The following is a 24,569-nucleotide window of genomic DNA, read 5'->3' on the forward strand; positions in this document are numbered from 1 at the left end:
AGAGCTTCTACACCGCAAGCTTTTTTCTCTATTTTAGCCCCTGTGCACTTTGCACTGAAATGAAGAACAAAGTGCTAACTCCCATTTGCCAGTTTGCCGTGTGTCGGTAGTGTCACTGTTGACCCAGACACCATGTAAACACACATCAGATTAACACTCCACGAATACAGTCGACAACAGGCAGTAATATAGGGCAATAGTCTTCCCTCATTTGTACTTCGTAAGCAATTTGTACACAGAGAGGTGTAGTGGTGGTAGAATTACACAGGAATCACTCGCAGTGTGAAAAATACCTCTAACAACGTTGTATTTCTTTGTATTTTACCTTTTCTCGAACACCTGGGCCCATTTGCACAAAGCGATCTTAGCGCTAAGATTATCTTAACTCCCTTACTTTATCATAGGCTTACAACAGTCGTAGCGCTAAGATCGCTTTGTGCCAGCGGGTCCTGGTATCGTCACTATTTGATAGTGATTCATAAACACATGCTCATGATATAGTCTAACTCGTACAATGGACTTTGCTTTTGGCAGATATCTATTATGAATATGGCAACGTCTTGTCGCTCTTATTTGCAATTGATAGTTCTCTTGTGCAATATACATATCTTGTCTTGTTATAGTCATAGAATCCACGTGGTATATGGTTAATGTTGAATCTCCTGTACATACTTCCGTCGAATCCCGGTTCACCCCAATTATGTTTCTAGGTTTGTCAGCACCATACCCGTGCTCTTGGGTTTCACCGAAGTGGTACACGTCTGAGACCTGCATCACTTTCGGCTTTCCTCCCACATTAAGCTGACACGCCGTGATATGACTGGAATACTGTTAAAAGCGGCGTTAAACACAACTCACTCACTCAACCACTGACAGGAGTTAATGATTGCTAGTGTAATTACCCGAGCAAGTATTACACACTGAAGCGTCGTTCACGTTTTACAAAAAAAATAATCTGCTTCATTTGACCCTCCAAAGACCTTTTGTCTACAATGTGAAAATATCCAAAGGTTTGGTATTCTTTTCATTAGGAGGGTCTATGTGTGCCAGGTACGTTGGCTGTGATATCGGGTAAGGTGTTACTCGTCTGGATATTGACATACCTTACTTTAAGGGTGTGTGCTAATCTGTATCAGGGTGTTCAGAGTTTCGTCGATGAAAGTAATGTTTAAGATCCAGGTTGTTTAATCCAGCTGTTCCATTGACAAGTAAGTAGGTCGACATGCACTCACTTACGTCAGCCCCGATTACTCACCGGCGGAGGTACACTTTACCTCGGACGTCTATGCGGACGCTACTCTGTACCACCCTTACAGGGTATCAGGAAAACTATTTAACATTTTTAAAGTTTTTCGGGGACATGTCGATGACACGTTCCTCTTTAAGAAAACGCCAGAGTATGTCGGTATGTAGCTTACTCTACGGACAAATGGGTAGCTTCATGCACGGGGAGCTTCAGTTCCTTCATTTTGATCTGCGTCATTCCATTGACATAATAGTACCATGACGTCATACACAGTGTTCACAGAGACGTCATCGGAAGTAGTACACAACCTGTCACTTGTATGACGTGAGTGAGTGAGTGTGTTAGTGAGTATGGTTTTACGCCACTTTTAGCAATATCCCAGCAATGTCACAGCGAAGTGCGAGGCTGTTAGGTGCTGTCTGTAACACGACAGACTAATCTCCCACATCAAGATGTCGAGTATTACAATATGAAGTGCGAGACTGTAACGTGCTGTCTGTAACACGACAGACTAATCTCCCACATCAAGATGTAGAGTATTACAATATGAAGTGCGAGACTGTAATGTGCTGTCTGCAACACGACAGACTAATCTCCCACATCAAGATGTAGAGTATTACAATATGAAGTGCGAGACTGTAAGCTGCTGTCTGTAACACGACAGACTAATCTCCCACATCAAGATGTAGAGTATTACAATATGAAGTGCGAAACTGTAAGGTGCTGTCTGTAACACGACAGACGACTGTCTCCATCCTTCATCCGTGTGTGGTGACATACAAGGGGAGACAATAAGCTCACTTCTCTTCATGGAAACTTTGATCTTGTTAGAGGATCCTCGTATGTTCGGTAACGTCTGCTGACGGCATGGTGTTAAAATCAGCTGCTCTACAGATCAAGTAGGCGTCGACTCGCTTCTGTGGGGAAGGAAGATGATCAACGTGGGACTTAAGAGTTCTGTGTTGTATCGCAATGGTTCTAAACATCGCATGGACATAGACTGGACAGATAAGGATAACCTTGTTAAACAGTTTTAGTTTTGACATTTGCTGCAATATATGACTTCCGTGTCCATGTTTAATAGACTTAAATTGCAGGTCTCCCACTTGCTCACTGTGTCTGACGTAACGGGCTATGTAAGTGGTGGGACACATACAGTGGACAAATAGCACAGCAGGTAAATTCCTTGCCCTGTCATAGAGGTATTCCTTGCCTTGTCATAGAGGTATTCCTTGCCCTATCATAGAGGTATTCCTTGCCCTGTCATAGAGGTATTTTCCTTGCCCTGTCATAGAGGTATTCCTTGCCCTGTCATAGAGGTATTCCTTGCCCTGTCATAGAGATAGTTCTTGTCTTGTCATAGAGGTATCCCTTGCCCTGTCACAGAGGCATGCCTTGCCCTGTCATAGAGATAGTTCTTATCTTGTCATAAATACATCCCTTGCCCTGTCATAGAGATAGTCCTTGTCTGGTCATAGGGGTATTCCTTGCCCTGTCATAGAGATAGTCCTTGTCTGGTCATAGGGGTATTCCTTGCCCTGTCATAGAGATAGTCCTTGTCTGGTCATAGGGGTATTCCTTGCCCTGTCACAGATGCATTGCTTTGCCCTGTCATAGAGGCATTCCTTGCCATCATAGATGCATTCCTTGCCCTGTCAAAGAGGTAATCCTTGCCCTGTCGGATTTGTATTCCTTGCCCTGTCAAATAGGTAATCCTTGCCCTGTCATATAAATACCCCTTGCCCTGTCAAAGAGGTATTCCTATCCCTGTCATATAAATATTCCTTGCCCTGTCAAAGAAGAATTCCTTGCCCTCTCAAAAAGGTATTCCTTGCCTTGTTTTATAAATATGCCTTGCCCTGCCATATAATTATTCCTTGCCCTGCCATAGAGGCATTCCTTGCATTGCCATATACATATTCCTTGCATTGTCATATATACATACATATTCCTTACCCTCTCAAAAAGGTATTCCTTTTCCTGTCATAGAGGTATTCCTTGTCTTATCATAGCGGTATTCCTTGCCTTGTTATATAAATATTCCCTGCCCTGTCATATAATTATTCCTTGCCCTGCCATAGAGGCATTCCTTGCATTGTCAAATACATATTTCTTGCATTGTTATATATACATATATACATATTCTTTACCCTCTCAAAAAGGTATTCCTTTTCCTGTCATAGAGGTATTCCTTGTCTTGTCATAGAGGTATTCCTTGCCCTTTCATATAGATATTTCTTGTCTTGTTCTGTCAAAGGGGTATTTCTTGTTTTGTGATAAATATATTCCTTGTCCTGTGATAAATGTATTCCTTGACCTGTCATAGAGGTATTCCTTTTCCTCTCATAGAAGTATTCCTTTTCCTTTCATAGAGGAATTCCTTACGCTGTCACAAACGTATTCCACGTTATTCCTCTAAGGCTTCTAAGGATTACATCTATGACATAACAAGGTATGTATGTATGACGAAACAAGGAATAGTCATCTTATTAGTGCCCAAACCTTTGCCACAGACATAAGACACCAATTGCCAAATAGTGTTGATACCGGGTGTTTGCCAAAAGGTGGGCGTATCCTGCCCCACCGGTGGCACCCATCACAAACACATGCAAAGGTAAGTCAACTGTTCACCTCAGAAACCATGGTACTCTATGGCACAAATCACTAAAGGGAATTGCATCTGTCATCATTTTGTTTATTGGTACGTCAAATTTGGAATTTGAAGCACAACTGAGACTTTGAATGTTGTTACCTTGGTCTAACTTTTGAGCATGAAGTCTTGGTAGAAAGATCATGGTCGATTTTTCATCAAAAGTTGTGAAATGTAAACACAAAAGACCTGCTGGAATATTGTTCGACATGAAGAGAAAGTTGAGTTTTGGAAGTTGAAATCATCCCCCTTGTCATACAGATCAGCAAGAGTGCAAGAACAATTTGTTGATGCCTACGCCTTGCCTCAATGCCCTTTCCCCATATTTAACATTGATGTTATCTTAGAGGACGTCCAACATTTCACATATTGCATTCTCAGTAAACTTCAGATAGCATTTGTTGAACCTTCGAAGAAGGTGATGCAACTGTGTCTATGGTCACAGCGTTGAGAGCCACATGTCTCATAGATCAAGGCATGAAGCTTTTCTTTGCCGTGTGGCAAAGTTTTGACATAATTGCATTTGTTCTTTTCTGAAATTGCAAAAGGTCAAGCAAATCCTTTGAGTTTTTGAGATTCCACATTGTATTAATTTCATCCGTCTTAAATACTTTTTGTGAATATAAAGAAAGTCTTTCTTGGTTGTATTTAGGAGTATCGTTAATCTTTGTGACAAGGATTTGGAGGATTAGCAGAACAACAGAAGGTTGTGGATTCGATACCCACAACGTCATTATACGTCATTATACGTCATTATAAATCCGGGGGTAAAAAGGTCAAGGTTATACGAGTAACGATTCTCTCATCTTTGATTGGCTCAAGTTTCAAGTTTGTCATTAAAAGTACCGGGATATGAACTTATAACTCAAGTTATGTAGGTGTCATCATGTACAGTTGATATAGACCATATATGAAGGACAGTAGAATGATAATAAGCTTTATTCAACAAGGTGTTTTGGCCATGTGCCCATTTTACATTATTGTACATAGGGTACAAATAGAATGTATCTCAAATGGTGATGACGACACTTTATTACAACTATGTTCATTTTTGTACTAGACAGACTCACATCACATAGTGCACGTGTGTATCCTACACAGACTAAACTGACTCACATCACATAGTGCACGTGTGTATCCTACACAGACTAAACTGACTCACATCACATAGTGCACGTGTGTATCCTACACAGACTAAAAAGACTCACATCAAATAGTACACGTCTGTATCCTACACAGACTAAACTGACTCACATCACCAAGTGCACGTGTGTATCCTACACAGACTAAACTGACTCACATCACATAGTGCACGGATGTATCCTAAACAGACTAAACTGACTCGCATAAAATTATGCACGTGTGTATCCGACACAGACTAAACTGACCCACATCAAATAATGCACGTGAGCACCCCACACAGACCCAATTCATAATGTCCTAACTGACATTAAAATCAGGAAATCCTGCAAATTATCAAATCTCCATGGTGACAACCACAACATATAGACAGAGTGGACATCATAACGGAATACATCAGCTGACGGCATCGCGGTGCAGATGATCCTGCACTTGATAGGGAGTTAGTTGAATGTGGTTCTAACGCCTCCCCAAAGCTTGAGCAGTGCTTCAGTGCTCGCCAGTCAGGCTGTTCTAGCTGATGTAGATGTGTGAAGTGTGGAGGTATTCAGGGGCTGTGACACCAGGTCGCCACTGCGGTTTTCCCAAGCTATGACCTCACAGGAATGAAGTGTAAATGACAAATGTTAAGTCATAGGCCTCAACTTTGAAAGACAAATTCTCACATCCGTTACATCAAGGGTCCACAAAGTTCTCACACAACTATATGCGCGCGCAGCGGATCGACATGACGAGGATAACATCATCCGACGGAACACGCTTGGGTACAAGATCAACAGTAATAAGTGCATTACACAATATACGGTCATGATAAATCGGGTGTGTTGAAGCGAGTGCAAACAGGAGCTGTGGCATGTGTAGGAGAGTGAGGTGTTCTGTATGACGTGAGGCCCATAGACTAAGGAACGTGGCGATGTATAGGCCAGGTTTCAACAGCTCACAGTTGATCCCGTTGCCTGCTGTAAGTGTTCACAAAGCTGATTTGATTTGCGGTTAATGGACTAGTGTATATGATATATAAGTGGCAGAGTACAAGGAGATACACTCAAGTGAGTGAGTGGGTTTGGTTTAAAACCGCATTCAGTTACATCATGGGGTGTCAGCTTGATGTGGAAGGAAAGCCAGAAGTGATGCAGGTCTTAGACGTTTACGACTTTGGTGAAACCCACGAGTATGGCTATGGTGCTGACAAACCTAAAGAAAACATCAACGCGAATCGGGGATTCGAACACGATGATAGGTTTGTGGCAAGGCTAGGGGACTCTGAACGGCGGATTGTGACGACATAGACGATAGGGTCACTCTGTCAGTGAGGTAATGGGTGAGTGAGTGAGATAGTGACGTAGAAAGTGAGTGAAAACGTCAGTAGGTGACCAGGTGAGGTAGTGAAGACGTGTGGTAGTGGATGGGTGAGGTAGTGAAGACGTGTGGAAGTGGATGGGTGAGGTAGTGAAGACGTGTGGAAGTAGATGGGTGAGGTAGTGAAGACGTGTGGAAGTGGATGGGTGAGGTAGTGAAGACTTGTGGAAGTGGAAGGGTGAGGTAGGGAAGACGTGTGGAAGTGGATGGGTGAGGTAGTGAAGACGTGTGGAAGTGGATGAGTGGGATAGTGAAGACGTGTGAAAGTGGATGAGTGGGGTAGTGAAGACGTGTGGAAGTGGATGAGTGGGGTAGTGAAGACGTGTGGAAGTGGATGGGTGAGGTAGTGAAGACGTGTGGAAGTGGAAGGGTGAGGTAGGGAAGACGTGTGGAAGTGGATGGGTGAGGTAGGGAAGACGTGTGGAAGTGGATGAGTGGGGTAGTGAAGACGTGTGGAAGTGGATGAGTGGGGTAGTGAAGACGTGTGGAAGTGGATGGGTGAGGTTGTGAAGACGTGTGGAAGTGGATGGGTGAGGTAGGGAAGACTTGCTGATGTGGATGGGTGAGGTTGTGAAGACGCGTAGAAGTTGGTGAGTGACTTAGTAAAGGCATGTGGAAGTGCCTGAGTAAGTGAAGTAGTCAGTAAGTCAAAAGTATTTTTAAGGGGTGGGTGAGTTAGTATGTTAGTTCGTGACTGACTGAGTTGGTGAGTAAGTCAACAACTTGGATGGTGGCTGCGTCTGTGAGACAGTTAGGTTTAGGATATTTTCGGTTAAGGAAACATGCTTAACAGGAACAATAAGGTATATGTTAATTCTACACATGCACAGAATCGAGCCCGGACACTCTTTAAGACGAGCGGACACACATGTCTCCTCATCATTGATACAATATTTCAGGGCGGGTGGGAAACACGACGTCATGAATATCTGCTTCCAGACTCAAACTCCAGTCAGACCCGTGAAGATACGGGGTAGAATACGTCTTCAGCAACCCATGCTTGCCGTAAAAGGCGACTATGCTTGTCGTACGAGGCGACTAACGGGATCGGGTTGTCGCTGACTAGGTTGATGCATGTATCCCAATTGCGGGGATTGATGCTCATGATGTCAGTCACTGGGTTGTCTGGTCCAGACTCGATTATTTACAGACCGCCGTCATATAGCTGGAATATTGCTGAGTGCGGCTTTAAACAACAAACAAACAAACAAATCGGCAGATACAGCCATACCTTCCATCACTGGCAGGTGTAGTAGTAAAATCAACGTACACTACACGGACAATAAATTCAGTACAATTCTTCCTCATCTGCAGACTATTCTTGTCGCAGGTTGTATTTGTGTGCACACATTTACATGCAGCCTAGCTAAACATGCCCAGTGCTGACTCGCTAGTCCTGTGCAGGTTGCATCATTGCGCCTCTGTGTGCGGAACCCGTGCTGCAATCAGCGATGTTGCTTTGTGGTCGGTCTGTCTATCATCGTTACTCACGGATTCAAAATACCAAAGTGGAGATGCATTGGTTTTGGCATATGTTTAATGTACACAGCAAACACACTACCGGGCGATGTAGAACGGTGAACCTCCTCTCTGCTGAGGGCACTACATGCCTGAATAAACCACCACTGGAATGTCGTATTTTGTCATGTTCCATTCTCAACACGAATTTATGATAATTCTGCTATTATTCTGTTCAGAACAGAGGTTTTAGAAAACTGCAACGACTATAAAAATATTTTCTTTCCTGCAGTTTTCAGTCAGAAATATACCGGTATGACGTAGACGCGACGGTTGTTACTGCCGTGCCCACGTATTGCCGGCGTTCCTATTTCTCATGTGGCTGGTGGCTTATTACTTATATGCATGTCTCTCATGCCCCAATAACTGACATGCCTTTTACACAAGGCTCAAACAGCGACATGATCGGCATCAGCCAAGACGCAGTAATGGGACGACGACGGTGGAAAAGTACAGTATTCAAAAACACTAGCAGAAAACTAAGAAGCTGTGATTCTTGGCATCGGTCTTGAAGCAAGATGTTATCTAACTGTGTTGTTCTATCGAGTTTTAGAGTGAAATAAAAGCTTAAAACGTGGCCACAAAAATGGGAAACAGTCTCGACCCGCGCCGGTGCCAACAGCAACAACAAGTACGGCAACATCATTATCATTTACTCAATGAAGAGCGCGCTTGTCAACGCATGCTCCGTATACTTGAAATCCCATACAGAATATGACCAGACAAGCGATGTATTCTTATAACAATTGTGAGATACATTAACAGGTTGTAGAGGTGCGTTAGTGTTGTGTTGAAACCAATGAGTCGGGACAAAGCTACCTAAGTGTTGTAATGTGATCTTCAAGATTGATGTGGAGAGTTGTCAGAGGGCCTGAACGGCCTGGCCACGTTCACACCCGGGTGTGGCCATTGGGGAGGAGAACACGCTACAACCCTGCAAGGAGTTGCCATAGCGAGCAAGGTTCCTACATCTACTCTGAAGTCCATTTGGTCTTTGTATTCGTCTATCCAGTGAATGACGTTCGCCTATCGCTTGAACTTGAACTTGAACACTGCGTGTGAACTTGAACCGGTCCCATTATATCAAATGTCATAATACCTTTTGACTTTCAATGAATTGTATATATAAACACTCCAAATGTTGATTAGGTTATTTAAAAGAGGAAATGTTACAACTTACTCTGCTCCGGACAGTGGTGTTACGAACAATCTGCGAATCCTCTTCAGTCGCAAACATCAGTAAACTCCCAACACTGCTACAGTAAACTCCACCTGCACAGCATAATCCAGGTCAGAACTCCACACACCGCTGGTACAATCTGCATCGCAAAGAGAACGAGAGTATAAATACATAAGACGACACGAGAGGACCGCTACTCGAATGTAACACGCCCTGCTTCAAAGCAACACTCATAGAAACACCATCAGAAAACTGTCGAAGAAGATACTACAGAGTGCCAAAATCTTTACATGTCGCACGAGAACATCTAGATATCATATCTGATGACAGTCAGCAATAACCAGGTTCCGTATATAATATACACCTATATCTACCCGCTCTGGACAGGTACCTCGAACGTCTTGACTGGGCCACAAACATATATATACTGCCACAGTGCGGATATTTCAGGTTAACTTAGCGTAGGTATGAATGTATACAGCACGGCAACACCCATCTGGTGCTTATTCTCCCATAGATCCATCCTACTCGGGGTCAAATGTTCATTACAATACTTCCGGTAAGTCCAAAATTAACTCGCAGCTCCCCTCCCCCTCCCCCTGCCTCATAAAACCCCAGCCATACCAACTTAATGAAGCGAACCAATCTAAAGTTTCACGATCGCGATCTTTAATCACACGCAAATAACCCTCTCGCTAATTTCCAGAATTTAAAACAAGGCTTTATTATCCGTCCAGCGCATTCCCATCCACGCCCAGATATACACAGTCGTGTTCATTTTGAAGTTAAACACAGTATCACGTGACGCTGTTCTATAAGTCTGTCATCAAATAAAGTACGTCAATTAAATCACAGCTCCACACCCAGATTTGCATCAATAAAACGCTAGAGGTGCTTCTCACTCGTGGCCAAAAGTTTTTTGTTCAATTTTCTCTCTCACGATGATGTAACATTCAACCTTTGCTAAAACACTTAAAAAAACAATATGATGATGCTGGTCGTAGTTATTTAGGAGCGCGTTTCATGCCAGTACAAATAGAAATTACATTCCGTTACGAACGTCAGAATGATGTGTGCTCGGACACCGCTAATGTGCTGAGGCTGCACAGAAGATAACTCAACACGCACAGGAGGAGGGGGAGTTTGCGACATATTTATCAAACTCTAACATAAAACTCCCTACATTCAAACCCGTCAAGCTAAATACTAAATAAAATAGTTACAAAGACATTACATAATAGGAAAATAAAATTAACATATGATATAAGTATTATTTACTTATTTTCAAAAGAAGAGAAAAGTTCCGATGAATTGCATCACCTACCTGATAAACCATACGCTGACCGCCTTGATTAAAGTTAACCCATCAAGTAAAAATCCCAAGATAAGCAACAAGTCAAGCAGATTTCTCCCTACAAATTCAACATTATCCTTCTGTGTCCAACACTACAGTAGCCGTAATGAGAGGCGCTTGCCTAACCCGAGTACCGCTAGTGGATCCCTAAAGTGCAGAAAATCCCTCGACTTGAGGTAAGTCTCTCCAGGGTTATATGACGTCTGCCATTGTTGCATGCGCGAATCTCACTGTTTGCCACGAGACCGCCACATTTCCCCGGTAGGGGGCGTGGTAGAACTCTTCAGCAGAGAAGGTAGGCAGACGAATAACCATGGTGACTGTACACTACCCGTCCAGTCCCGAGTACGGACTGTGCGTACCGGCCATGGCAGTTTGGTCGTGCGCTACCATGAACTAGGGGTCCGCCAACAGTTAGTATTGGGGATATCTTGTATGCATTTATCAGCAGTAAGGTAGAATGTGTTTTAAAGGGGCATATGACTGCAAACAAGCCGTCGAGCTGCGACGGGTTTAGAATGCGCCACAGAGAAGGCCGATTAGGTCCGAGGGTGACATATGAACAACCTCTTGCGTGACACTGGGTTCACAATCTGACCTGCCAACACACTTGGAACGTTTGTGTGTTTCAGTTCAAAACGTTCCAGAGTATTGCTTGCCTCTGGTTTCCCAGCAACCCTCATTTTCGGAGTTGTGATATATTTACTTATATTTTATTAATGACTGAGTTCTTACTGAACAATACAAAATATACATGTCACCCCCAAGAATGTGCATGCCTAATGCAGTGCGCCTGCACAGCCGCACGTGTGGATTGAGACACATCAGGGTACAAGTCTGTGGAACGTTGCGAGTCATTCATCTGAAACTCGGATATTTATCATACATATCCGGCCAGAAATTCAAATTACAGTGCCTTTGGGATTATTGTATTCAGGGTTAAAACAAAACTACAGCGGCTAAGTCACCTGTCACACAGTGATAAATATGTCTAGATCCTAAACACAAACCTAAATACGTTCCTTATCCCATAAATTTGACATGTTTAAGACATCTAAATTTCAAACATGTTCAAACACTAATTAAGTTTGTTTAAATTAAAAACATGTTAAAATTCTAAACGTTAAGATAATGGGGATGTTGTGTTTGGGTGGTGTTTAAGCTGTGAGACGATAGCAAATTTCATGTATTTAGACACTAACGTGTTCAGATAAAACCAAATGTGTATGCCGTTTAAACAAGTTTAGTACATGTCTTGTTTGTGTTTATATTCCAAACTCATGTATTACAGTGCAACGTCGACACCAGGTGTTAGCGGAATAGTCAACGAGATAATAATCCTGGAACAAGTTCTTCAAGTGCCTTGACACCCCTTCTCTGTATCAAAAGAATCTCTGACGTAACGTGTTAGAACCCTGAATTCTGATTGGTCCTCAAGCGGTATCATATCTACGTTAGACCACGATTTTGCTGATGACCGCATCACCGCGAAATAAAATATTTATTCAGTAAAACTCTTTTCGCAAACCCGCCCGGTCAGCAGTTTCAAACACTCATAGACTGAATAACATGTTCTTTCATTGTGGAAAGCAATGTGGCAATTTATTGTAGGCGGAAAACTTGACGACCAGCGACCTAGAGAACGAAATGTGAAATTCAGTAACATAAACACAGCTTGACTATTGTCGTTACTCTTTCACGTACTTTGACGTCATGTCTAACGCGTCACAATTCTTGGACCTCCCGTCTGTAGGACTTTATGATGTCATAATAACGGTGTGGCAGTTTGAATACGTCGCCTTGAAGTGGTTCCAGCACAATGCTGAAAGTTGGATATATGAGAGCCAAAACCTTATGCGTTCAGTGATAACTGAATTCGTCCTTTCAATGCAACTGATTATACTAAAAATAAAAAATGAGATATTAAACTCAACAGATGCCATACCAGTAATCATTTTCACGGTCACGGTGACATGGAGGAGTGGAGATAAAGCAACGGTCTTTCAGTTGACGAAAGGAAAGAAATTCGAAACCTCACGCTATCGCGTTCGGGTTTAATATTAAAATAAATACGTATCAAATCTCATAGGTTTGTCTTCTTTAATGATATGCAGTGACCGTACACAATGATTGATGTATATAGTGGCCATGCACAACTTACTCAAGGACTCCAGACATGTCACAATGGTGAGATAGTGGTCTTACACAACTTACTCGAGGACACCAGCCATATCACAATGGTGAGATAGTGGTCTTACACAACTTACTCGAGGACACCAGCCATATCACAATGGAGAGATAGTGGTCTTACACAACTTACTCGAGGACACCAGCCATATCACAATGGTGAGATAGTGGTCTTACACAACTTACTCGAGGACACCAGCCATATCACAATGGCGAGATAGTGGTCTTACACAACTCACTCAAGGACTCCAGCCATGTCACAATGGCGAGAAAGTGGTCTTACACAACTTACTTAAGGACTCCAACTAAGTCACAATGACGGGATAGTGGTCTTACACAACTTACTCAAGGACTCCAGCCATGTCACAATGGCGAGACAGTGGTCTTACACTGAATCGAACACAGGCGATGTGTACAACGAGCGAAGGCGCCCATAAATCGGTGATTGTTCTGCCCTGAAACGTGAACATGCCTTACAGTGGTAATCTGACGTCAGGTACTAACCAAAGAAAGAAGGTTGACCTTGAAGATGTCATTCGCAGCCTTTGTCACAGCCACAAGGAGACATACCTTATGCCCAAAGAATATTTGTACAATTTATATGATAATCATGTACGTGTTTATTTACATATATGTATGTACACGGCTGCACCGGTCCTCACCAGAACGGGAAGGATATTCAACTCAGTTGTCTTCAACATGAGTGAGAGTGTTGAAAGCAAAAACCAGTTGTTCCGCAATGTAACATTGTCCGTGAACACTGATGGGTCATGACATGGACAACCTGTAGTTGGTCATGTGAACATCATGCTGTTTCTTTGGGACATCAAACTGATTGTAAATGCACGCAGAAGAAAAGAAACTCTCACCACCAACTGTAGCATAATCATAAAGAACCATCGTTTTTTGTTGTTGTTGTTGTTGTTGTTGTTTGTTTGGGTTGTTGTTTTTGTTTGTTTGGGGTTTTTTGTTGTTGTTTTTCTTTTTTTTTCTTTTTTTTTTTGGGGGGGGGGGGGGGGGGGGTTCAGAAAGAAACCTGCACTGAAATTACAAGAACCATCTAACGACAAATGTCCGTCAGATTTAGTAAATGTATAAATAACCTACGGGTATATTTTGTGATCTTGAGCACGTGGAGAAGAAACTAAAATTTAGAGTCTCCAAGAAGAAACTGCAAGGTGCGCGTTGAGAAACATCATCTGGCAGGCTGTTCTTGAAGGAAACTGATTCTATCAAATTCAGGAAGGGCTTGGCGAGCAACGCCACGAATGAATTATCTTGAGTATCACCAGAAGCAGTTGTAGGAATCAGCCAAGTGAACACTTAGGAAAACTACATTTAATTTATATGTTCAGGATATTTCATACTTATGCTGTGGGGTCTTGGATTTGAATGCTGTAATCTCAACTGATTTAGGTATAGACGCCACGAAACGTGCGTATTCATTGGAGGGATGTCAAAGTGGGTTTGCAACATTTCATTACAGTTACAGCAGGTCTCATTTCTCCTTGTTCACGAAGATGGTCTGTCAAGTTGTCAAGTGTCTCCTTGTGCGGTGTTCAAGCATGGTCTGACAAAAGGTCAGATGTTTCCTTATGAGGTGTTCACGAACATGGTCTACCAAATGGTCAAATGTCTCCTTGTGAGGTGTTCAGGTACATTGTCTGCCACAAGGTCAAATGTCTCCTTGTGAGGTGTTCATGAACATGGTCTGCCAAATGGTCAAATGTCTCCTTGTGAGGTGTTCACGTACATGGTCTGCCAAATGGTCAAATGTCTCCTTGTGAGGTGTTCATGAACATGGTCTGCCAAATGGTCAAATGTCTCCTTGTGAGGTGTTCACGAACATGGTCTGCTAAATGGTCAAATATCTCCTTGTGAGGTGTTCACGTACATGGTCTGCCTAATGGTCAAATGTCTCCTTGTGAGGTGTTCATGAACATGGTCTGCCAAAAGGTCAGATGTCTCCTTGTGAGGTGTTCACGTACATGGTCTGCCAAATGGTCATATGTCTCCTTGTGATGTGTTCACGAACATGGTCTACCAAATGGTCCAATGGTCCAATAGTTGTTTTTGTGTCGTGTGGACAGACAAGACATCTGTCCCGGTACACAACTATCACACTTGATAACCACATGACAATCTCCATGTTGACAACTGTATGACGCTCTATATATGGACGACCGTATGACACACTCTATCTTAATAACCAGATGGCAATAACTGTGTTTGACAACCACATGGCACACTATGCATGTATTTTGATAACTGTATGACGCTCTCTATATCCACAACCAGATGATAATCTCTAGTTTGACAACCATAGGACACATTTTCACAACTGTTTGACGCTCTCTATATCAACAGTATCTACGGTTGCAAATACATGATATACACTATGTTGACAACCAGATGACGATATCTAGGTGAGCAACCAGATGTCAATATCAATGTTGACATCCATACAACAAACTTTATGTTGACAACAATATGACAAGTTCTAGGTTGACAACCAGATAACAATATCAATGTTGACATCCACATAACACACGTTATGTTGACAAGAATATGACAATATGTATGTTTTCAAACAGATGACACGTTCTATGTTGACAACCAAAGACATATTTTCACAACTGTTTGAGGCTCTCCGTATTGACAACCATATGACGATCTATGTTGACAACCAGATGGCAATGTCTGTGTCGACAACCATATAACGTACTTCAGGTTGACAACCCAAATAACAGTCTATGTTAACAACTCTAATGACAGTCTATGTTAACAACCATATGACATACTTCAGGTTGGCAATCCTACAGACAGTCTATGTTAACAACCATATGACATACTTCAGGTTGGCAATCCTAATGACAGTCTATGTTAACAACCCTAATGACAGTCTATGTTAACAACCATATGACATACTTCAGGTTGGCAATCCTAATGACAGTCTATGTTAACAACCCTAATGACAGTCTATGTTAACAACCATATGACATACTTCAGGTTGGCAATCCTAAAGACAGTCTATGTTAACAACCATATGACAATCTTTATGTTGACAATCAGATGACAAACATTGTTTTGGTTCAGCACATATTGATATGTTTATGCTTAAAAACAAACATGATCAAGAAATCGGAGCAACATATGTCAAGTCGTCTCTATGTTTCAATTTTAATTATTTACATACATATGTTTCATTCAATCCTTTCTCTTTCCCAAACACAATGTCTCGAATGTCTGTTTATTTCATGAAGCGCTATGACCCCTCAAAATATCCCCTATGCCACACTGTGTCGCCTTTTATCTGTTTTGCCAGTCATTGCAGTCACGCCAACTGCATTGTCGAAAATAGTTCCTCATGCACAGAGAAACACTAGGACTTCCTACTTAGACCTACTTAGACCTGTGAAGATCCGGGGTAGAATAGGTCTTCAGCAACCCATGCTTGCCGTAAAAGGTGACTATGCTTGTCTAAGAGGCGACTAACGAGATCGGGTGGTCAGGCTCGCTGACTTGCTTGATGCAAGTCATCGATCCCAATTGCATGGATCGATGCTCATAATGTCAATCACTGGATTGTCTGGTCCAGACTCGATTATTTACAGACCGCCTTCATGTAGCTGGAATATTGCTGAGTGCGGCTTTAAACAACAAACCAACCAGATGATTCCGCGAGGTGTAATCCGACGCATTCCATTTTACAGCATGGTTTATTTTTATTCCTCCGCGGTATGTGAAATTAACCAAGCTCCACCCAGTGCCTTCCCATTACGACGAGGGAGCTGCTTGGGTTCCGTGTAAACTAAACATTGTCGTGCAAGTGATAAGCGTGCTCGTCCTATTGTTCACTGTGGCTACACTTGTCCTCATCCATCTGGACCTGTTCTCACTTAACGAGAGAAACAAATCCTGCGGCGAATCACTACGCTGCCTAATCACACCTGCTACCTGCATCTATAGGAAACGTTGTTTTGAACACAGGGAACCATTCCGATCAGTTGCTGTAAAGTACCGTTGAAAACGAATTGGTCGCAGTGTTGTGTAGTTATTTCCTTAAGGACCTACTTTTTCTATGTATATATTAGTACTTTAATCCTCAGTGGCCGATGTTGTATGCATATATATACCTGTAAGGATGGTTATGTTTACTGTCATAATGCCTACACGTTATTATAGGTTTGGAAAAGGTTTTATGGTGAAGGATATTTCGAAATTTGACGAATAAAACATAATGGCTGATGCAAACCCCATTTTGACTTGTACCTGTTCCTGTGCTTTTAAAGGTGAACAATTGGCAATGGAACACTTGGCTAGCCTTTGCGTGGATTTGTGACGGGTACAAATGTACTACTACCACTACTACTACAACTACTACTACTACCACTACTACTACAACTATAACTATTAGTCTTAATACTACTACAGATTGTACTCTACTTCATGGAGGCATGTCTAGGTACATTGTACTCCGCGCCACGACAACCAGTCAAGAGCCACCTTACCAAAGAGCTTATAAAGTGATAAAAGTATTGCGATTTTGTTGCGAATATCAATTTTCTTAGATACATTGAGTCAATTTTCGGTAGAGAAAAATATGTAATTCATAATAAGTATATAAAAGTGATATATCCAAGTGAAAGTGTTGAAATCACACCCTCAGTAATGGGCTTCCGAAAAAACCTATTTGGGGGCATGGCCTAAAGCTACCGGCGCAGCGGAGACAACTGTCTTCATTGGCTCATGTATTTGCTGTGTTTATCTATCTTGAGATTCTTAACCGTTATACATATACTGTTTCTGCTAAATCTGTTAATACCTCAAAGAATAACATTGTATACATTGTTGAATATGTGAAACGAACCTTGATCTGTACACTGTGAATAATTACAATAACAGTTAACCATCGGTAACTACTGTTTTATTACTCACATCCTGTTTGGGTCATAAAACACCAGCTACCCTCGGTCCTATTCCACACAATAAATGTCAGGGATTAATCCCCTAATAGTGTTGTTACTTTAAGTTGTGGACACGGTAATCAAATGGATGAGCAGACAGACGTAAGACGTAATGTATGTTTAAAAATTGGAGGCAGGAGCAGGCAGGTTGAAATTGCGCAACGCGTCAAACACCGGGAACCCGTTTTAACCCCAGTAAGGGGAATCCCCTCAGTGGCGGAATTTTTCGATTGGGGGACGATTTCGCCGGGGTTTTTTATCGTCTGTTTCCCTTTTTCAAATTTAATGTTGGTCAAGCATTTCTGATTGATTGCCCTTTAACCAATATAAAAACTATTTATATTGAATGAGATGTTTAATGTGTTTGATCTTCCATCTGTCACTGCAGTACAAATAGTAGGAAACCATATTACTAAGTGTATAGACATAATATGTCATATCGAGACATTCTCATGGCATTAATACGGACAAAGACCCTGCTAATATCGTCAAGATGGACAGAGTCTATATGCTGGCAACAATAGGTTGAGGTTAAAGAAAAAGGAGGTTGATGAGTTTGGCTAAGCCACATTAGGTTATGTCAATAGCCGTCCTCCTGGCGGGCCAGACCCAGGACACACGTTGTACAATACACCAACTTCGTTACACCTTCTCGTGCCTTATAATAACACTCTGGCTCATGCCTAGTTGAAAGAAAAATACCACATTCCTTGAATATTTGGGTTTTTTAATGATTTGACTCCGCTAAAGAGCAAACCATGGCGAACATATTAAGTCATGAATCAAATTATTTAGCTGGAGATCAGTTACATCAAACACTAGCCAGTCGCGAGGACGGCTGTCACTGGAAATAGCGTTCTGACGCCGCAGCATCCAAAACTGGTGTTGTTGTGTGAGCGCCAGGCATGTGCAGGCGTGAAGTCTTCATATAAGACGTTAGCGAGCCTTGACCCGTGGGACCACCATCAGAAGATTCGAGGACACGGGAGTAGTGCTTACATAATGATTTGGCAACATGGTTTTGACATAAATGCCATGGTACCTGATATACAAGTGTGTCATGATGTTGAACATCGAAATTTGAAGATTAATATAGAACATACAAACTTTTGTTTTGTGTGTTTGTTGTTTAACACCGCACCCAGCAATATTCCAGCTATATGACGGCGGCTTGTAAATAATCCAGTCTGGGCCCGACTATCCAGTGATTGGTATTGTGAACAACGACCCACGTCATCGTGGTATTCGGTCCATTAAGTCGCCTCTTACGACCAGCAGAGGTTTCCGGGGACCAGAGCATCGTCAATAGAAGATGCTATTTTGACAAAAGACTATGGATCGATGATATTATTTTGAAACAGATAAGGTATTGAAGATGTTATCGACAAAGATTGTGTATCGAAGATGTTATTTCGAGAAAGATTATGTATCGAAGATGTATATTTTGACAAATATTATGTTCCAAAGATGTTATTTTGACAAAGACTATATGTAGCAGATGTTTGTTTTACAAAGAGTATGCATTGAAGGTGTTATTTTGACAAAGATTATGTACCAAAGATGTTATTTTGACAAAGACTCTGTATAGAAGTTATCATTTTGACAAAGACTATATATAGAAGTTGTTATGTTTACAAAGATTATGTATCGAAGATGTATATTTTGATAAATATTATGTTCCAAAGATTTCATTTTGACAAAGACTATTTATAGAAGATGTTATTTTTACAATGAGTATGCATCGAAGATGTGATTTCGACAAAGATTATATATAGAAGTTGTTATGTTTACAAAGATTATGTGTCGAAGATGTATATTTTGACATAGATTATGTACCCAAGATGTTATTTTGACAAAGACTTTGTATGGAAGTTATCAATTGACAAACGACTATGGATCGAAGATATTATTTTGACAAATATGAAGTATCGAAATGATATTTTGACAAAGAGAAGATGTTACTTTGACAAAGACTATGTATGGCATGTGTTATTTTGACAAAATCATTTGCCAAAGATGTTAAATTGACAAAGACTTTGTATAGAAGTTATTATTTTGACGAAGACTTTGTATAGACGTTATCATTTTGACAAAAGGTTATTTATCGAAGATGTTATTTTGACAAAAGATTATATATAGAAGATATTATTTTGACGAAAAATTATGTATAGAATATGTTAATTTAACAAAAGATTATGCATTGAAGATGTTATGTTTGACAAAGATTGTGTATTGAGGATGTTATTTTATAAGTCAATGTGTATTAGATGTCATTTTAACAAAAACTTTCAAAGCAGATGTTATTTTGACATAGACTGGGTTCTGTTGGTGTTATTTGTACAAAGGCTGTGTTGTGAAGATGTTATTTTGACAAAGAATATGCACCGCAGATAGTATTTTGACAAAGAACAAGTATCGAAGATGTTATTTTGACACAGGCTATGTATAAAAGATATCATTTTGATAAAGACTCTGTACAGAACATGCTATTGTGACAAAGACTATGTATCGAAGATGATATTGTGACATAGACTGTGTATAGAACACCGAAGGATGACCAGACATTGATAATAGAAGTGTGGCGTAGACTAAAGATTGAATAAATATGGTTGATCAAAACTAAGTGTTTGACAAAGACTCCTTAAGTCATGAGTTGGACTTATAATCGATATTGAATACTAGTATATAGGTTTGTCCACCTAAACTCCGTAACACATGTAAGAGAAAGGCATTTCCCGTGGGGGAAACTGGTGTACGCCATTGACACTGTGTTGACAGAGGCGACACCAGGCGTCCCTCAACTTATTAAACATGCCAAGTTATCCCGTCTTAGAACTGATCTCCAGCAACCTAAGGCGAATTAATTGATGGTGTTGTCGACTTCATTGATGATGGTTGTGGCTCGGTTAGTTACGTGGGATGTTGATCATAATATCAATCACTGGATTTTCTGATCCAGACTCGACTATTTACAGGCCGCCGTCAAATAGCCGTAATAATGAGTGTGGAATTAAACAGCAAACGAAAGGAATCAACAAAACATAATAGTAAATCTTTTTGTTCATTTTAATATGAATAAATGTTCATAAACACAACTTAAATATTCTGTGAAATTTCAGGTCAGTATTTAGAACATAAACAGGTTCTACCAGTCATTGTTATTTTGTGCCCAAAGAAACAATGAATAGATACCATGAGTTGGACGTGTACACACATGATGTAAAGGAAAGAAACAGTGAATAGATTCCATGAGTTGGACGTGTACACACATGACACGGCCATCAATAGACGTAATGGACAGAAACAAGCAGTGAAAGAACACATCCAATGTTTTCATTAAGAGGAGACAAATAAACAATACATTAATTACTTCTCTCTGAAGTTCTTCAAAACTATGTAGTATCCCGGGTCATGTATAGAACGCAATCGTAAGAGTGGGCAGAGGTTTATCAGTGGCCCAGCCACGCACAGTTATATGCAGTTGATAGGTCTGCGTCGCTATGTTCAGACACAACTCAGACAATAGTCATTCTGGCAAGTGTTAAAATTCCGAAGTCTTTCGTCAAGCTATAGAAGGGAAGCTGGACGGGTGGCTGGCCCGACTATCAGCTGTCTGGCTGTGATTAGCCCATATTTTCCCAATAATTAGAAGCACAATGTTGTTATTTTAGCTATTGTGGGCCGAATTGGGAGTGGTTTCTTATTGAATACCTCTGGTTCGCTGACGACAAAATCTAGCTCAGCTCGTCAACTTTATATCGCGTATCGCAAACACGGACGCTTTTTAAACGCACTTGTAAAACGGCGGAATTTGACATAAAAACTCCACTGCAAATATCTGGTCGCTCAATCCCTGACGTTTAGGTACACAAGCTGCTGGCCCGTTTGTATTCCGCCGACTCAGCAGTTAAACGTCTCAGCTGGCAATAAGTGAAACACGGTGTAGAAGGTTGAAAACAGACTGTAATTACATTCCAAACAAATGTTTTCATACGGTCTATATGTAGCAATCCTCGGTGTAATGACAACCGTGTGTAAACAGTCCTTGATAACACACCATGAACTGATGGGCCATTTGATGAAATGCTGTCCATCTTGCACCAGGAAGTGTCTTCTTCTGTCCCCCACAGAAGCAAGGCTAAATACACGTCCACAAGATTATACTCATGCCAGTTCCAGCCTCGAGTACCAGACTTCTCACAAAGGCAAACATATATCAACTTCCGGACACCCGACCGAGCCATCGGTTATTTGATCTTGACATGTTATCCTATTTGTAACTGGTCAATAAGATTCATCAAAACTTTGATTGAAGTTTTGAAGAATATTTAGACATGAAACTTTTCAATTTTTAAGTTGTTTGGGACCGACCATTTGATATTCTGGGGGCCTGGGATTTTATTGAAAAGAATAAATTGTTCCAGACAATGCTAGAAAACTATAATTATGCGTCAGACTGTTGACAAAAAGAGATATTGTCTGCAACAAGAAATACATTGTTGCAAGATGTATATAGCTTAAACTGAAGATCTAGCTGAAAATGATCAAATCTCCATATACCCGTCCCAAATCCCCAAACCTCCAAACACCCCAAACAAGCACACAGCCACACAACCCACCGTTCCCAACCTCCATAGCCCCGAACCCACGGAACATAAAATGAGTGGATGGTTCCTTATCCACAAAAAATCCTTTGCACGACCTTTAATTTTTGAGGGCATGTAACCTACATAAAAAATATTGTATTTCTCAAACTAATCCAAACTCTATTTTGTGTTGAAAAGCTTCTCCAACCTTTAACAACCCCAGTGTATGGAATTGGCGCCCGCTGAAGCCTGGTATTGGCAGCCCATGGTGTCTGGCACTGAGCGGATGGGTGGACCAGCTCCCCATCTGAGGGTCCAGGTGAGGCAGGTGGAGATGCAGTCTGTCTCTGTCTACACAGCTGGAGGGGGTCGGACACTCACAGATACATGGCGGTGTTCAAATGTTACATCATAGGGTTAAATGCTAGGGCTGGTTTTCTCTTCAGCAAATTTGAAGCACTTTGTGTAAAGAGGCAGCACGTGTATGATGCCGGGAGCAAATGTCTTCGCTCATCGCACCAGCAGCGGCGGGGTCCGAGGAAACATCCCTGGGAGGGGTTGGAGAGAGAGGATGTCAAGAATGTAATTAATGCATTCCAGAACGGGGTGACGTAATATGGAATATGGGGAATAAATTCACCCACGCTTTTGAAACTGTGATAGATGTGCCCTTCAACGTTGAATAATAAATAAAAGCGACAAACTCCTTTCCATATTCAATAGAAATCTCTGCTGAGAGCAGAGTCGACTGTACGATTCCGACTTTATCATGAGCACGTGTTTATGAATCACTATTAAATAGTGATGATACCAGGTGTTCGCGAATAGGTGAGCGTACCTTGCCCCAACACACCATCCGTCACAAACACATGCAAAGGCAAGTCAAGTGTTGACATAAAAAAACACGGGATCATGTGGTACAAGTCAAAAAAGTGAATTTTTGTCTCTGATGCGTAAAATTTTGAAATGTCATCTGTTTCTATAAAACGTTTTGAAAACGTTACAGGGGGCCCGAATGTTGTAACATTGATCCAACAACTTCTGAGCAAGAGTCGTATGACGCACTTTGAAATCTTGGTGGAAAGAGCATGTTCGATTGTACCTCAAAAGTTGTGAAATGTAAACACCAAAGACTGGAGCTGCTGGAATATTTCTCGACATGAAGGGAAAGTTGACAATAGGAAAGTTTTGTGATTGTTGAAATTGTGTATAGATTGTTCTTTGTTCAGTTCTACGAGTAGGTTTAAGCTAAAAACGTAGCTGCATAAATGAGTCCTTGAAAGTGTAGGATTAAGACTCCGAGTATAGTAATGTTGTAAAGATGTTACGGTGGAGACACTACGCGCACGTTTCAAGGTTTGAACACACATGGGGAATCACCATACCGTCCGAGCCATCTAGCGTTATCAATTTGAAATGACGGGTTCCACTTGGAACTGAAGTGTTGAGTTCCTTGTCGTTAGAAGATGGTTCTGTGTTGCCGTAAAGTGAATTAATGTGTTGGCGTTAAAATATTTGTCTGTGTTGACATTTAGAGGTGTTTTTTGTTGGCGACTTAGTGATGGTTCAGTGTTGACGTTAAGTGATGGTTCTGTGTCGTCGTTAAGTGATGGTTCTCTGTTGACGTTAAGTGATGGTTCTCTGTTGACGTTAAGTGATGGTTCTGTGTTGACGTTAAGTGATAGTTCTGTGTTGACGTTAAGTGATGCTTCTGTGTTGACGTTAAGTGATGCTTCTGTGTTGACGTTAAGGGCTGCTTCTGTGTTGACGTTAAGTGATGGTTCTGTGTTGACGTTAAGTGATGCTTCTGTGTTGACGTTAAGGGCTGCTTCTGTGTTGACGTTAAGGGCTGCTTCTGTGTTGACGTTAAGTGATGCTCCTGCGTTGACATTTGGCGTTTTTTATGTTGACGTTGTGTGATGGTTGCATATACATATACATGCAGCATATACAGAAGCCGTAAGTACTTAAGAATTGACTTTCACTTTGTGTTCATACTTTGAGTTCACACAAAGTGACAGTCAATTCTTATACATTTTTATGTCACTATTTTCTACAATGAAGGATGTAGCGCTAGATCTATACATGTGACTTCAAGTTTACACTGACAGCCACACAACAACTAGCTGTATCATGGAAAAAAATAGTTCCAAAAAAAGAGAGGTGACATGAGTGTATGTATGCTCAACTTTGCTGTTCAGGAACATCTATTTTAGTTTGTTTATAAGAAATGTAATCAAATATATCATCATTGGGTGAGAAAGGTCTCTTAAGAACTACATCAGTAAGTCAGTCACAATGACAGCGCGTCTTAATACATTTACATCAAGTACAAGACGTCAAAATGGCCGACACGATTAACGTGACGTGAGAGATTTCCGA

General features: G+C 41.3%; 1 protein-coding gene across 9 annotated transcripts in view; it reads right to left on the reverse strand.

Annotated features, from left to right (window-relative positions):
• The window catches only part of LOC139478303 (collagen alpha-1(IX) chain-like), a 238,078-nt gene that overhangs the window by 134,626 nt on the left and 78,883 nt on the right, over nucleotides 1-24,569 (reverse strand). For 6 of the 9 annotated variants that reach the window (XM_071260725.1, XM_071260726.1, XM_071260722.1 and 3 more), the window contains exons 1-2: nucleotides 10,418-10,702; nucleotides 9,094-9,232 (exon numbers count right to left, since the gene is read on the reverse strand). The gene's annotated coding sequence lies outside the window, so the exon portion shown is untranslated. Of the gene's footprint in view, nucleotides 1-9,093; nucleotides 9,233-9,484; nucleotides 9,556-10,417; nucleotides 10,703-24,569 lie in introns of those variants that run through there. The other 3 variants (XM_071260719.1, XM_071260721.1, XM_071260720.1) reach the window with 2 other exon arrangements.

The sequence above is a fragment of the Haliotis cracherodii genome, unplaced genomic scaffold (genome assembly GCF_022045235.1).
Source record: "Haliotis cracherodii isolate W230 unplaced genomic scaffold, xgHalCrac1.p SCAF_4, whole genome shotgun sequence".
Taxonomy (NCBI): domain Eukaryota; kingdom Metazoa; phylum Mollusca; class Gastropoda; order Lepetellida; family Haliotidae; genus Haliotis; species Haliotis cracherodii.